Here is an 18,373-nt window from a genome sequence, read left to right as displayed (position 1 = left end):
TAGGATATAAGCCAAAATGGAGCATGATAAAGCAGTTTCTGTGAAGTAGATACAATTCTAAACCGGCCAATCATAGAAATGTGCGGGAAATTTGGCATATATAAGCCCCATAGGCAGGAATACACAGCATAAATGATTGTAGAATAGACCTGCAGGCACAATGAGTGGAGTAGGGGAGGGACGTTGCTTTCGAGCACAGCGGTGGGGCGTTGAGGAGTCCAGATACATGGTCTGGCTCCTAGTTCACCATCATGAGGCCCAACTCATGCAGGGCCAGGTCTCATGGGGAGCGTACAGGGCGGAGGCATGGGACCAGTTGGCTCATGATCTGACCAGTGCTACTGGCATTCCACACACTGGTGAGCAGGTCCATCACCACCATGCAGACCTGAAACGAAGTAAGCAAGACCAGTTGACCCAATGGATCCAGGAAGCCCGGGATATGCCCAATGCCCCACTACTGAGTAAGTTACATTTTACTTATGTATGTAAGGAATTCAACTAGCTGATACCAAGGAGATGTGTATTCCAATATTACTTGTGTTGTATTACAGCTGCAGGTGTCCGCTCTGCAAATCGAATGGCACATGAGCGCAGGCTGGTGCGGCTGCGCCACCATGCAGGTTAGTAACCCCACCTAGTACTTGTAAATAAATATTATAGTGTAGCACGTAGCAGAACACTGCAGTGTATTGATTAAAAGTAATAGAATGTGCAAGCAACAAGTAAAAGTTTGCAGGTATGGCTGCAACAAGTTCATCAGTATGCAAGTGAAACTGGAAATATAAGTGATGGAAATAAATAGTGCTGTAATACAGATGTCCCACCATTAATTAAATGTAGTATAACCTGCAGTAGTCTCAAGAGTACAGCTTCAGAAGCTGAGGTAATCACAGGTGAGATATATCCCCTGTTGAAATGCTGAATCATGACAGAAGTGAGGCTGCTGGAAAGTGTTGGAATCCCCACAGGTCTAATATGTGAACAAAGCCTAGAAGTACCAACCTGAACTGTGAAATTGCAGGATGTGTGAGAGTGACAGAAAGGGTCATGTATCAATGAATAACGTAGTAATAGCATCTGAATATATAAGCTTCAGTGTGGTTCTACAGAAATAAATGCATGTGGGAATTAAAACTTAACATCCCAAACTGACTTCAGTGTGTCTGACTCTTGAATGTTCAGGCCAAACTCTGTATATGGTGATCACAGTCAGCAATTTGCAGATAGAATGAATGATTGTCTGACATACTAAACATCCATAGCTGTCCCCTGCCCTGTCATCAAAGTGTAGCAGGATGATGTATCTGATCAAATTCAAAATAACTAGGATAGTGATGTATCTGTAACAGGTCTAGCATGACAGTCAAGTAAGAATCAGTGGGAAAGTATCACCCACAAGTTAATTGTGTTTCTATTACAAATGTATATCAATGTATAATTTATGAATGTGTCATCATTTTCTTTCTCTACCCCACCCTATAATTGCAAATTAAAAAAACACTAAATATTGGTATGTGAACATTTCATTAACCATGGACATTTGTCCTGTTTCAAAAATATATGCATGTCTGTTGTTGCATGTGCCCTGGTCATACCTGCAAACCGGCAAACCGGATGGCCTGTTGCCATTAATCAACCCTGCATGTTGTTCAATTGTGTATTTCTGTTCAAATAATGCATGTGATATTGATATGCCCGTTGTTCAATGGTGTTAATATCCGGGTGTTTGTTTAATGGGAATACCAATGCATGCTGTTACAACTAATTTGAATGGAATAATATGCCACTAACCCAAACTAACATAACATACACACAAACCTAGAACGCTTGGGAAGGCAGGTCCCAGCGGACCCACCTCTCCCACCTCAGCTGGCGACTGCACCTGGCACTAGTGCCCAGGCCGGACCCTCCTCCGGTGGCCCTGTGCCACCTTCAGGTGGAAGCGCTGCAGGGGATGGGGCCCATCCGCCCTCTGCAAGCATGGCCGGAGGAGCACATCCACTCACCCTCCAAGGTGTCCGGTCTGTGGTGCGAAGGGAGATCCAAGACTGTTCTTGTGCCCCTACGCCAGCTTGAGGCCCGGGTGGCACAGCTTACGGGCTTGCCCGGTGTCCCGCCTGCACAGCCCCGAGCACAGCCCCATCCTGGGCTGTGAAGGAACAGTGGCAACTGCCTATGGGTGGGGATATCAGTTCCACTGTTGCCATCTGTGGGCTCATGTGCCATGGATATCCCAACCTCCGTCCCCATCAATTGTGTAACCCCCCCACATGTGTCATACACCGCCCCTGTATGCGTCTTGTCTGTTAACCTACCCAACCTACCTCCCCAGCTATACCGACTACCTCACCTGACATACCACTCTCACCTGATAAAAAAACAAAAAAAAGGCACTCTGTACCCACAAAAAAATTACGCCCGATACATAGCTGTCCATGTTGCACACATGTCCGCTGGACATCGAAACTGTTAATTACAATTGGCTGTACAACAGGTATTAATGTTGTCCTGACACCTCTCTCAGGGGTGGAAGGTACCAAATGTCACACCAATTTGCATACAAATGCACAGCTTTTGCTGAGAAAGACATGGGCAGCTATGGGTTTCACCTACATCCTTCCTGCAAATACCAAGCTTGTTTCCCTACTGTCTTACCCTCTTTGTGACCCCTTTTTCACCACTTTCCTGTCACCCCTTTTTCTTTTCTTTCAAAGAAAATAGCGCGGGTGTGCGCTTGTGTGCGCAGAGCTCAACGCCAGTGCGCATGCGTGAGCTTCGCGCAAACGAGCACAGACCTGGTTTTAAATGCTTAAAAGTGCCTTTGGCACTTTTGATTGACAGGTCCTGTACTCATTTCAAAAGAAAAATAAATATCCACTGTCAGTCTCGAACCCAGGACCCTGGTAACACTAGTCTGCATGACCTACTACTAAGCCACAACTCTCATACAAGAACATAGTGCTAAAATAAATATAACATGTAATAGTAGGAATCAATATAAAGGTAATATTGGATGTGTACTACCCAAAGCATGTCAGGTAGATTTTAATGCCTGAATTACTGGATTCCCACACTAGTTCAGTGTTCACGGAAACAGCCCTGCTAACTGTTAGCTTGTACATAATAATGTGAGGTAATGTTCATATATGAAAGTATTATACATGTACATATATATATATATATATATATATATATATATATATATATATATATATATATATATATATATATAAATATATTAATACATGTGAAATATAGTGGTAGGTATCAGTATTCACACACACTCACTACAGGAAACAGTGAAAATAAATGCAGCAACCACAATCTACAACACAGCCTGACTCCTGTGAGACTTAATAACCCTTTTAACTGCGTAAAGGTGCCTTCAGCACTTTGATTGACAGGTGCTATACTCAGTTTGAAAGAAAAAAAAATCCTACTGTCAGTTCCAAACCCAGGATTTTGGTTACACTAGTCTGTATGACCTATCACTAAGCCATAACTCTCATACAAGAGTATAGTGCTGAAATAAATTTTACATGTAATAGTAGGAATCAATATAAAGGTAATATAGGATGTGTACTACCCAAAGCATGTCAGGTAGATTTGTAATGCCTGAACGACTGTATTCCCATACTAGTTTAGTGTTAACAGTAATAGCCCTGCTAATTGTTAGCTTGTACATAATAATGTAAGGTAATGTACATATATGAAAGTATGTATATGTACACATACATACATATATATATATATATATATATATATATATATATATATATATATATATATATATATTAATACATATGAAATATAGTGGGAGGTGTCAGTATCCATACACACTCACTACAAGAAACAGTGAAGATAAATGCAGCAACCAGAATCTGCAACATAGCCTGACTCCTGTGAGACCTACTAACCCCTATAACTGCTTAAAGGTGCCCCCAGCACTCTGATTGATAGGCCCTATACTCAATTTGAAAGCAAAATATAAGCATACTAGTAGGCCCTACCACAAGACCATTGTAACACTAGTCTGTATGACCTACCAGTAAGCCATGACTCTCATACAGGAATATAGTGCTAAATAAGTGGAACATGTAATAGTAGGAATGAAGATAAAGGCAATATAGTATGTGTACTACCCAAAGCATGTCAGGCAGACTTTTACTGTCCCAATTACTGGATTCCCATACTAGTGTAGTGTTAACAGAAACAGCCCTGCAAATCGTTAGCTTGTACCCAATATTGTCAGCTAATGTACATATATGAAAGTATGTATATGTACACATATGTATATATAGCAATACATAGGAAATATAGTCGTAGGTGTCAGTATGCATACACACTCACTACAGGGAACAGGCGAGAGAAATGCAGCAACCTGAATTCACAACACAGCATGAAGCATGAGAGATGTACTAACCTTCACACCCACAGAACATTGTCAACAGCATACCAGCATGGTCCACGCCCTTACAATCTGAAAGGGCAACGCCTATCTCACATACCCTTTTATAGCACTGTCCTGAAATCACAGTGAGACATGCAATCAGTACACAACTGGCTGTATGCAATTAGCCAATGCTGCCTTACAATTGGTGCAGAGGCCATCACATGGACCTATGCAGATACCTACAAAAGCATCCAGTACCCACACTCCACACATGCAATACAGTCATTGCACAAAACCTATTGAGAAAGAGAGAGAGAGAGACAGAGAGAGAAATAAAAAAAATATACAGACAGCCAGCAGCAAAACCAGCAGCAGCAAACAGCAAGCAGCAAGCAGCACCACTGACACAGCAACAGCTGTCACAAACACAGGTAATGCAAAGTAGCAGGTTAATACTGTGTTTAGTGTGACACTTCCAAATGTATCATAGTTCACTATCTATAGGTATGTCCATGAGATAGGTTGTGTGTACATAGTCCTGAAATATATACATATGTAATATTGCTGTACATGTTGCCCATACTTAAAACCTCCATAGCTTAGAACACAAGGCCAGTTGTGCATATGATGCAGTAGTTACCAGGGTCAGTAGAGGTTACTCATCATTGGTGTGGGACCACTGTGTATGTATGGCACTGTTCGGGTACATATCCTGTAGTATGGCCAGGGATTAATATCAGTCTGTCATGTGGTGCTATGTCCTCCAGGGGTGAACGTAGCACACATCCAGGGATACCATTTCGTAACAGTGATGCTATGTGTTCTGCAATGTTGAGGGTGGCCCTCACCTGGACATGTGAGAGGATAGGGAGGTTACAGTCATCTGTGATAACTAATTCCACTTGTGTAGGAGAATGGGGGGGGGGGGTACCTGCACCTAAACTGTCTGCAACAATGTTGCCAATATTTGTGCATTTGGTGAATGTGAAGCATCTCAACACCGATGACCACAGATGCCTTGCCTTCATGTGAATCTGCCCTGTGCTGCAGTAGCCTCCTGCTATTGTCATACAATGTGCCTGTATCTGTAGTCCACTTGACAGGATAAATAAGTGGTGTGCATACGTTCTGGGTTAGATATGTGTGTGCACAGTACATGCACTATGTGGGATGTCTGTGGTAAGCTTTTGCAAAGGGGCCAGCAGTGTGTGTTGTGGCTTCCACCGGCCCAATGGGCTGCATGGATAGCATCACAGTCCTAACTAGTGAATAACTGTGTAATTACATGCATACATAGCAAGGTAGTGTACTGTGCTTGTGGTGTTGTTGGGATATGTATATCCAGGCTGAGTAATGTGCACACCCTGCTACCCCCACACATGCACACGCTCACCTGCCATTCCCATTATTTATTACCCTACATGAGTAGCTGTCAATACATGACAAGTACACATTTGAGAAGTGCACTATGTTGATTACTACAGATTTCCTCCTCTCTACCTGTACTCACAGGGTGCAGGCAACCTCATTAGTTTAAAGGTGTAATGTGCATCAGGTACTGTGGTACCCTGATTGCCACATCAAACATGTTTCCCATACGGAAATGCACACACAGACACATCCCACATCCACACACTTGCCACATTCAGGCTTCAAAACACTATAGGTATATTCTGGTACATATGCGTGTTACAGTAGCATGTAACACTATACTGAGTACTGGCAGTTGTCTGTTGTCATGTTGTTTGTATAGAGTAAAAGGATTGTTCATTTATCCTACTTCGTTTTGTGGACATTACTTGAAGAAGTGTTACCTTACATGTGTTATTGGTACCACCTTCTCTTTTGTAGTTTTGTTTGTATAGGGTGCTGTCAACATCACTGCTTGTTAAGGGAAATGTGCACCCTGCAGTGCATAGCCCCATTTGGCAAAAGCCACATCCCACCCCCACCATTGTGCACACACACTAACCCCACCCACAGTATAACACATACCTTCCATTTGCAAGATTCAAACCCCTACCAAACTGTGTTATGACAGTACAGGCAGACACATTAGCAGAGTGTGCTATTTGCATTAGTGGGAGCAATCCTTTGTAATGCTGTACTTAGAGGGTGCTGACATCATCTGTGGGTAGGAGGAGGGATGTGCACCCTGTAGTGTGTTCTCCCAGTTGGAAAAAGGCACTTTTCCTTGCCAGCATTATGCACACACACAAACCCCACTCATACTAACACACGTACATACCCTTTGCAGGATTCAAACCCCATACTTAACTACGTTATGACACCGGAGAAAGACTCATTAGCGGAGAGCGCTATACAAATTACTGGAGGACTTTAACTCAGGTAACATAGTTATAGAGTCCTGAAATCATCAGTGTTTCAAAAGGGGAATCTGCATCCTGTAGTGTACTGTCACAGTTGCTAATAGGGGCATTTCCCACACACACATCGATGTGTTCGAGGTTTGCATATGTGGGGGATCCAGTACTCCAGTGTGATTAGTATATGGTTCGATTGCAACAATGAGGGATATACTTCCAGTGGTGAGCATTTTGTACTCACGTTTGTGATGATCAGGTCTAGTATATCTGCCCCTCTTGTGGGAAGGTTGATTACCTGTTCCATAGCTAAAGAGTGTCTGATCTATGGGAACCCTAGAGCTTGGGTATTGTGGCTTGTGTAATGTTCACAGTCTATGTTTGGGTAGCTGGCGTCACCCAGTATGATGGTGTTTGCAGAGAAATCTATACTCTCCTGTGTGAGCATGAAGGCTGTGTGGGAGTCCTGAGTTTGAGAGGGTGCTGTAAGAGCTCCTCTGTGTCTCTTTCCATGTGGTCCAGGGAGGTACGTCTCAGGTTGTTTGCACCAGCATGGACAATGACTGCCTCATACTTGTACTTGCTGTGGAGTGACCTGTGTGCCTGTGTTATGTGGCACATTCTATCACCCGACAGGTAGCTAAATGTGACCCTCACCTTGCTCAGTCTGGAGGGCGGGACGTCAGTCAACAGCTCATGTCAAGCATGTTCACACCCCTCATAAATGATGTGGAAACCTTCAAAGGCCCCAAGCCTGTTGAAAATATGGACCAGACTGCAGATACCTGTATAAAGGCATTCTATGGACACATTCAGGAATGCATGGATCATGCAACCACATATGAAAGCATGACCCAATCCTCCAAAGGCAGACGTCCTGTGTGCTGGACACCAGCCATAAACAAACTATACAATAGAAGGATGAAGCCACTACATGATACAACAAACTCCCAAAATGTGAAGGCATCACTGATGAGTATTAGAAGACAACTACAGGCACTCATACGATTGTCTAAGGCCATCTTTGAGAGAAGATTCCACAAGCCACTGAGGATAATCACAAGACTTTCTGTAGTTATGTTAGGAACCTGGGTGGTAATACCCAGATATGCTCAGAGGTAATCCAAGATGTCACACGAAATACAAAACACACAGACATTGCCATCATCCTAGTGGACAGGTTCACTGCTACCTTCTCCCCCCCCCCACCACACCAAAAGGGCAAATATGTCTCCCAGCAGAGTGCTGCTCCCCCTGACATCACAGATGCTCAGGTAAGAGCTGCCCTCTCTAAAGCAATAAACACTGCATCAATGGGACCAGACAGTGTCCCAGGCTGTGTCCTACATGAACCACAAAAAGAGCTACACCCAGACATAACACTACTGTTCAATCCCAGCCTTACTACACGATATGTGGCCAAAGAGTGGCGTACAGCAACAGTGGTCCCTCTACATTCAGGTGGTGCCTTAACGGATCCTGGACACTATTCGCCCCATATGTCTGAATAGCTTGGTCTGCAAAGCTATGGCAAGGATCATCATGAACCTCACATATATAGATATTGGGGACCTACAGACATGTCACCATACACAGTTTGGCTTTGTTAATGGCAGATCCTGCCTCTCAAACCTGTTTGATTTCTTTGAAACAGTCACCAAGGCCGCTGTCAAGGGGAGGGAGGTCTACACAGCCTACCTGGACCTTGCATAAGCCTTTGATACAATACCCCACTTGTGCATTCTAGGGAAGCTCACCAGTGTACATATTAACCCCTATGTCACAATGGATATTGCACAGTGGCTCAAGGGCAGAACACACATGGTTAGAATTGCTGGAGCCATGTCAGCCTCAAACCAGTTACAAGTGGTGTCCCACAAGGCTCAGCCCTGGGAGCTATCATGTTCATTATATATTTATCATAGGTACAGGCCAACATGGAAGTACTGTGGCTGAGCAAGTCGCAGATGACTGCAAACCGGACGCCATAACCAACTCTCCAGCTAACACACGCATCCTCCAAAAGGGCCTCTTGCAAACACACGGCTTGTGCCACAGCCATGGCCTCAAGGTGAATGACCAAAAGCGTATAGTCATCCTCTTTGTCAAACACAAAGTGACCACAAAGTACCACATATGTGTTAATCCATTAAGTGCAGACGAAGGAATTATGGACCTTGGGGTACACAGGTTGATAGCATTCTACCATTTGACAACAACATGGACAAAGTGGTTAGGAAATCATTTTATATGGGCCACATCATCATGATGGGATTCACATGTAGATCAGGGGAGGACATTGTGCCTCTTTACTAATCCCTCATCATGCCCATAATTGACTATAATGACCCTGTCGGCATGCACCTTACCGGACACCTGCAGCAACTGGAAAGACCACATACGTACCTCGACAAGAGGATCAAAGGGCTCAAACAGATGCCACATACTGACTGGTTAAAGAAACAGCAGCTCTACTCAGTGGCATACTGCCTCTTCATAGGCAATCTGTGCCTGACATATAAAGCCATGTCAAACCCTCACTTAATGGCCATGCTGCATCTCAGAATATCCAGATCCCATCAGGATACACGCTGGGAAGACTTGAACCTCAGGAGTGATATACATAGGACATGCTGGAGGGGCACATTCATAACTCAGAGGCTCCCTTCATTCTGGAATATTATCCCAATATAGGTTAGGCAGAGTCACTCAGTGACTATCTTCAAGAGTGATATTAATGACTGGATGTGACATAGTAGGGTTACCCTGGGTATCACTTATGTGTCACTGTTAGACAGAGGCACAGTATACTAACCTTGGAAAAGGGCATAGCAAGATAGATTTACAATGCATGGTGAAAGCCACACACATTCTGGCTAGGTGGATAAATGCCCTGGGCAGACATCCCTGTATGAACCTATGGACCTATGTATCTTGTTCACCATTGGCCCTATGTGCTGTTAATCAGCAATGCTTATAGAATGTTTATAGGTTTGTACTAAGCTAACTGCTCTTGTGAGCCATTTTAAGCCTAGCCAATTATCCCTTGTGAGAATGAAACCTTGCACCTTGTGTTTGTAAGGCAAACACCTTAACCATTAGGCCACCCTCCCAACCTCAATACTATGGTAGCATGCAATCTCAATACTATGGTAGCATGTGCAAAGGTCAGTTGTCAGTCACCTCTATGGTACAGTTGTGGAATATGTGAGTCATGTAGTAATGTCACAGCTGCCACATGTACACAGTCAACCCTATCCCCTACCCATGGATGTACAACACATGTATGAGATGGAAACACATGGCCAAACTGTGGACTAAGCACTACGAACCCAGTACTGGCATAACCTGTCAGGTGGCAGGAAATACTACAGTGACAGCAATACCAGTCTGATGTGGACCTACACTGACAACAATACAAGCATGGAAACACACCGGGCCATTCGTGGATCCTAAGGATAGCATCCTGCATGACTGGCAGACACCTCTGCAGCTGGCACACAGTCATACTTTAGGCCTGCACACAGCACGCATAACACATAGCATACAAATCCTGTGTGCCAAACAAGCACAGTCTGTACAGCTATACAACACTACTGCTGCAGTTGTGTTAGGTACTTTTATTGTCCAGTACAGTGAGGACATGCTCACCAGGCTGGACAAGGTGGAGGTCACAGTGATATGCTCATGGGGCACTATGGTCCACCACATAACACAAGCATACAGGTCAGTCAGATGCATGGACAGATATGACTCAGTCATTGCCCATGCCACCACAGCTGATGTGGGATGTCCCTCACTGGGATACATGATAGGGAACATGGAAGGAATCACTGAGCAAGTGACACAGGCTGGTAGAACCCTGACCTTGGTTGGCATCAGATCATCACCAGGGATTCTGACATATTACTGAATGCTAATGAATTACTGTAGCTACAACACCCTAGCTGAATGGTTCTTAGCATGCGGTCACTGCATTGCTATGGAACAACGTCTTACCACTCCCACAACAGGTGAAAACATGCAGCACCTGTTCATCAACAACAGGTAGACTATATGCCCCAGACCAGGTGTGTATCCCTCACTACTAGGCTGATAGCATCTACATCTCACACTGTATATACACATCCCACATGCAGCACCTGCACAGAAGACCACAGTCATAATGTTACCCTGTGCAAATACCATGTATTCACATGTGGCAGGCATCACACATGGTAACTATTGAAGGTCACAGGTACATATGTGTATTTGGCACAAACATACATCATGTGTGCATTGCCATAACTGGTTTAATCAATGTCATGCATTATTGTGAGAGACAACACGCACACATGGACATTCTGTGTGGGCAAAACACACGTGGCATGTCTGTAATCAAAAGCCATAAATAATTGTGATATCGTTTAGAAAGGGGTATGTGCATCCTGTAGTGTGTTTTCCCAGTTGCCAAAAGGGATATTTCTGCCATACATACTTACTCCCCCTTCACACACACTTGCCAGTTGCTGAATTCAAACCCCTACCTAACTATGTTATGACACTAGAGACAGACGCATTAGCGGAGAACCCTATTTGCATTACTGAAAGATTTCCTTTCTCCTGATATACTTATAGGGTGCTGACATCATCAGAGTTTAGAAAGGGGAATGAGCATCCTGTGGTATGTTTTCACAGTTGCCAAAAAGGATGCTCCTTACATACACACTTACCCCCCTTCACACCAGCTGGATTCAAAACCCTACTTAATTACATTATGACACTAGAGACGGACGCATTAGCAGAGCACGCTACTGGCATTACTGGGCGATTTCTTTTCTCCTGATATACTTATAGGGTGCTGACATTATCAGAGTTTAGAAAGGGGAATGAGCATCCTGTGGTGTGTTTTCACAGTTGCCAAAAAGGATGCTCCTTACATACACACTTACCCCCCTTCACACACACTTGCCACCTGCTGGATTCAAATCCCTACTTAATTATGCTATGACATTAGAGACAGATGCATTAGTGGAGAACTCTATTTGCATTACTGGGAGATTTTCTTTCTCCTGATATACTTATAGGGTGCTGACATCATCAAAGTTTAGAAAGGGGAATGAGCATCCTGTGGTGTGTTTTCACAGTTGCCAAAAGGGATGCTCCTTTCACACACACTTGCTGGATTCGAACCCCTACCTAACCATGTTATGACACTAGAGATGGATGCATTAGCAGAGCACGCTATTTGCATTACTGGGAGATTTCTTTTCTCCTGATATACTTATAGGGTGCTGACATCCTCAGAGTTTAGAAAGGTGAATGAGCATCCTGTGGTGTGTTTACACAGTTGCCAAAAGGGATGTTCCTTTCATACACACTTACCCCCCTTGACACACACACTTGCCACGTGCTGGATTCAAACCCCTACTTAACTATGTTATGACACTAGAGACAGACGCATTAGCAAAGAGCGCTATTCGCATTACTAGGCGATTTTCTTTCCACTGATATACTTATAGGGTGCTGACATCATCAGAGTTTAGAAAGTGGAATGAGCATCCTGTGGTGTGTTTACACAGTTGCCAAAAGGGATGTTCCTTTAATACACACTTACCCCCCTTCACACACACTTGCCACTTGCTGGATTCAAACCCCTACCTAACTATGTTATGACACTAGAGACAGACACATTAGCAGAGTGCGCTATTCGCATTACTGGGAGATTTCCTTTCCCCTGATATACTTATAGGGTGCTGACATCATCAGTGTCTAGAAAGGGGAATGAGCATCCTCTGGTGTGTTTTCACAGTTGCTAAGAGTAACATTTGGACTAAGTGTGTGAGCATGCCCAGTTCAGCCTTCCCATGGCATGTTGTGTGAAAGATTCCCATGGCATGTTGTGTGAAAGATGTCTCTTTTATCTAAGTGTGTGAGCATGCCCAGTGTGAGCTTTCCATATGTTGAACTCTGCAGCCCATCACATTTGTGGATGAGTGTGACCTTCAACAAATATCTCCAGTTTATGGTTATGTGTTCTGTGCCATGTTGTGTAGTTACTGTCCAAATGCTTTTTGTGTGAACACAACACGGAGTATACTGTGCCTGCAGGTTTTGCATGGGATACTTTGCACACAATTGTCAACATCCGTTCATACTGACCTAACACTGTAGTACTGTATAGTGTAGTGGTTCAGTACTTTCACTGTGGTGGTCAGTATCCTGGGCTTTAGTCCTATCACTGCTTTACATTTCCATAGTGTGCACAACAGCCTGGTTAGGGTCCAGTTGTGCACATCTGCAGAAAGGCGGTGCCTCTACGGACCCTGGTAATTACCACCCCATAAGCTTAACAAGTCTAGTCTGCAAAGCTATGGAGAGGATCATAATGGAGCTCATAAACAAAGATATAGGGGACATGCAGACATTGGACCCGTCCCAGTTTGGCTTGGTCAAGGGCAGATCATGCCTTTTGAACTTGGTCGACTTCTTCAAAACAGTCACTAAGGCCATTGCTGAGGGAAGGGCAGTCCATACAGCCTACCTTGACCTTGCAAAGGCTTTCGACACAATACCCCACTCGGGTATTGTAGAAGGACCTACCAACCTAAATGTAAACCCATATGTCACAAGATGGGTTGCAAACTGGCTTAAGGACAGGACCCACAGGGTTAGAGTTGCTGGCGCTATGTCAGACTCCAAGCTGGTCACAAGTGGTGTCCCACAGGGCTCAGTCCTTGGCCCCCTATTGTTCGTCATCTACTTCTCAGAGGTACAGGCCAACATGGGAGGACTTTGGCTGACAAGGTTTGTAGATGACTGCAAACTGGGCGCCATAGTGGACAGTGCATCAAACACAGATATCCTTCAGAAGGGACTCACGGACACTGATAGCTGGTGCCAGAGCCATGGCCTGACGTTAAATGCCAAAACATGTATAGTCATACCCTGCGGGAAAAGCAAGGTAACCCCAGGCTACCATATAGGTGGCAATCCTGTAAGCACAGAGGAGGTTATCATGGACCTGGGGACCCAGGTTGACAGTGGCCTTTCTCCTGACACTCATGTTGCTAACGTGGCTAGAAAGACCTTCTACATCGCCCACCTGATCAGGAAGGGATTCACATCCAGATCTAGTGGGGTCATTGTTCCCCTGTACTCTTCACTCATCAGACCAATGATCGAGTACAATGCCCCATTCTGGATGTATCTCACCTGACATCTGCAGCAATCAGAGAGATCCCAAAAGTCCCCCACCAAAAGGATGAAGGGTCTCCAACATCTGTCATACGCTGCCAGATTGAAGACACTCCAGAGGTGACATGTGCCTGACATGCAAGGCCATGTCCAACCAGGAAGTAATGGACATGCTCCACCTCAAAATCACCAAATCCACCCGAACCACTAGGGCAAGTGACTTAAACCTTAGCAGGGATATACGTAGGACATATTGGAGGGATAGATTTATCACTCAGAGACTCCCTATGCTGTTGAATACAATCCCGGTCCATGTGAGGCAGAGCACCTCAGTGGCTCTGTTCAAGGGGAATCTTTACCTGTGGATGGGAGATCATAGGTTTACCCCGGGGACCGTCTCTGTGCCACTGCTGGACAGAGGCACGACAACTAATGGGCACAGTATTGTTTCCATATAAGGGGTGGCGTACACCACAAAACTCTGGGCTGGGCTTATACCTGCCTTAGGGCAGATAGCCTAGTATAAACCTATGAACCTATCTGACCATGTTGCATTATGTTCAGATATGAACTACTTACAACAGCCTCATCCAACATCAGTAGTGTATTCCACAACATAGGTGTACATTGGCAAACACTACCGATGTGCCCTAGGCCATTTCTAATGCTAGTCTGAGAGTGTGTTTGTCCTTCGACACATTGTAAGTGTAGTTTGCCATGACATATGTCTTGTGTAGTATACTGTGCCTCTGTCTACCTGTGACATAACATTGATACCCAGGGTAAACCTACCGTCTCCCATCCACTCATTAAGATTCCTGTTGAGGAGAATCAATGAGTGACTCTATGGATAACCTGTACTGGTAGTTTACTCATGTGTGGGGGTGGCTTCTGTGTTATGGATAATGCAGTACAGCTTGTCCTATGTATGTCAGTGCTGGGGTTCAGGTCCCTCATGTGCATAGCTCACTGCCATTCAGATTGTACAAGGTGCGGCATGTTCATTGCTTCCAGCTTGGACATGGCTTTCTACATCAGGCACAGCTTGCGTCTGGGTGGCCAGCATTGCAGTGTGTGGAGTTGCACTCCATTTAATCAGGCAACACATTACATGTGTTCAAGCTCTTTGATACTCCTGGTGAGATACTGTTGTGGACTTTACAGTTGATGGAGGTGTCTGCTGAGGTACACCCACAGGGGCTGTTGTGGTCATTTGTAACGCTGATGAAGGATAACTGCAGAACCACAATGACCTCCCCTTATCTAGATGTCATAACCTTCATGATTAGGTTGGTATATGGATTGTTTCTGTTAACACTACAGCCACATGTTTGTCCTATGCAGGATATCTATCTCCTTGTGTACCCGGGTCCGTCATTACATGTGATATATGTAATGGGTTAACACCTATGTGGTAATTGGTGGTCACTTACTGTATATCCACAGAGGTTGACTATACAGTTGTCTCCATTTCACATGCTGACATGGCTATGGCACCGGTTGTCTGTTTCTATGTGGCCCTTTTGTGGGACGCTTGTGTCAGCTGGAGTGTCAGATATGTTAGGCGGTTTGTAGTCCTCTGCAAACATGTTCAGGCACAGTCCTTACATGTTGGCCTGTACCTATGGGGCATATATACCAGACGGGAAAGGTCCCAGGACCAAGCTTTGGGGGATACCTGTTATATGTGGTTTGTAGTCTGACATGGCTACAGCATGTCTGGCCATGTCAGTTCTGTCGTTGGTCTGGTTTGCAACCCCTCTAGTGACATTGGGGTGTATATTTAAGCTGGTGAGCATATCTATATTGAACACGTAGGGTATTGTATGGAAGGCTTTGCAAGGTCCAGCTACACTGTGTGGGCCACATTGCCCTCATCAGTGACCTCAATCACTGTTTCATCTGAGTCACACATGTTTAGGGGCGGGGTCTGCACTTCATAAACCCACACTGGCTAGGGTCGGGTGTCAATAGATCCCCAATATCGTTATGTCTGCGGTACATACTGATCCTTACCATAGCTGTGCAGACCAAGCTTCTCAGGAATCTGTGGTGGTTGTTTTTAGTATCCATTCAGGCGACACCTTTCTTGAGAACACCCACTGTTGTTGTACACTGCTCTTTGGATACATATCCTGTGGTAAGGCTGACATAATGTCAGGGAGGCAGCGATCTGCTGGGAAAGATATTTGGCATTATGAGGGGGGGGGTTTGCACTGCACCTGTCAGGATGTATGTTGGCAATACGTGTGTGTTTGGTATGTTGTTTGTAATATTTGTGTGATCCAGAGCATATCCAGGAATTCACAACACGCTTACTACCATCAGTTGCAGCAGCCTTGGAGTTATCCTTAGTGTTCCGTACAATTTGTATCATAGTAGGTTCATGGGTTCATACTAGGCTATCCACCCTAGGGCATTTGTAAGCATAGCCACAGTGCGTGTGGCTTTTGCCACCCCTTGCTATGTGAATATTATGGCCACTTCTGATTTACTTAGCTGTGCCTCTGTCTGGACATGACACAGTAAAGACCCCCAGTGTACATCTACAATTATCCATCCATTTTGCTAACTTCATGTTGAAGAGTGTCAGTGAGAGGCTCTGCCTAACATGTAGTGGTATTCTGTTCCAGGGTGTGGAGAGACTCAGGGTTAGGTATCTGTCCCTCCAGCACATCCTATTTGATTATGTGTTAAGGTTGACATCTCTGACTCACACAGCTCTGATGGCTTTGTGTTTTCTGGGGTGGAGTATGTCCATTACTTCTGTGTTGGACATGGACTTGTACAACAGACATACAATGCCTCTGTGTTGGCAGTATGTGACTGCATTCGGCTGTGGTGTCTACAGCCAGGTGGCATATGAGATATAGTTGAGACCCTTTATGACTCTTGCTGAGGTACCTTTGAGGTCCTTCTAACTGCTGCAGGTGCCAGGTAATGTACATCCCAAATGAGGCATTGTATTACAATATGGTCTGATAGGGGAACAGTATAGGGGCACAATGACCTTTGTTGACGTAGATGTGACTCCTTTCATGATACAGTGTCCAATATAGACAGTCTTCCTAGACAAATTGGCGATGTGGCTGTCACATGACAGGTGACTGTCCACTTGTGTCACTAGGTCCCTGATTACTTCTATCACACATAATGGTTTACCACCTGTGTGGTAATTTGTGTGTACCTTGTTTTGTATTTGGTGGTGCATTCATCCTGTCCACTGTCTTCAGGACAGTGGGGTGGGGTTCCTGTGTGTGAGAGTGTGGTCTGTAGAATGCTACAGACTGTACAGCAGTCTTGCGTACAGGTAGTTGCACATGGGTGGACTGCAATGACATAGGCATTGTCAGTTAACTGGACGTATGGCTGTCTGTGCTGAATATGGATACTCACCCTCCTTTTATGTTTTGTTACAGGTTTTGTGGCCATAACACATGATATGTGGTATTACCTGGTAGTGCTGGTGTGCTGTCATGAGGCTTGCAGCAGGTGTGTATCACTGGACTGACATCAATGTCCTCCATACTGGGGAGGGCCTCAGGAGCATGCATATTGAGGTTTACACATCTGGCATTGATCAGCATTACCCTTCTGTTTCTTTCCAGTTTTGTTTTCTATGGTGGTGGGTTGCTCTTTTCGGCCTTGCCTACGGGAGGATCTGTGTAGTTTGCAAAAGCCTTAGGCAATATCCAGACGCTCATGGGTAACAGGTGCAAGCCATCCCTGGGACAGCAGCATGTCTCACTATGGAGTCACCTATTACAACTGTATCAGGCAGGCATGTTGTTTCTCCTTCTGTCCTGTGACTGTTTGGCACACCATCTTTGTGTACTATGTGTTACATGTGCTATGTCTGGAGTTTGTTTTATTGGGTGTCTGCTTTGGAGGCTTGTGTTGGTGTTGTGTGTTTGTAATTAGGGCCTCTGGGAATGATTTTGTGCTTATGTGTTTGGTTTACAGTCGTTGTAGGTCTATGTGGGACTGGGTATGTGGTGTATGTGGTTACCTTGTCCTCCTGACTAGTTTTGACAGTACTGATTTGGGTGTGCTCAGGCCCTGGTTTGGCTACCTGGTTGCGTCTATCACATACATTTGTATTTATTGGGGTGAGTTGTTGTTGTGTGTGTACTTGGGACAGGTGTCACATTGCCACTGGATTCACAGATTCTACTTGTTTTGCCTGGCCTTAGTGGATTGTATGTGTGGACACATTTTATTGCCATACTAGTGATCACTGATTACTTCACTTTTCATGTTAGATCTATCATGTGGTAGCTTCCTCAGTCTCTTCAATGGTTTAGTAATTTCTGGTGTCCAGCATGCCAGATGCCTAGGTGTATGGCATTGTGTCTTGTTGTTTGTGATTGCAGACTCCAAGCACTCTTTGCTGTGTTCCTGGTATGCCTGTATAACATGTTCTGCAGTGTGTCCCATATTCTGGACCTGCACAGGGCTTTTCATGGATTCCACATTG

This window comes from Protopterus annectens, chromosome 2.part1 (genome assembly GCF_019279795.1).
Source record: "Protopterus annectens isolate FY-2018-M chromosome 2.part1, PAN1.0, whole genome shotgun sequence".
NCBI lineage: Eukaryota > Metazoa > Chordata > Ceratodontiformes > Protopteridae > Protopterus > Protopterus annectens.
This window is presented reverse-complemented; position numbering follows the sequence as displayed.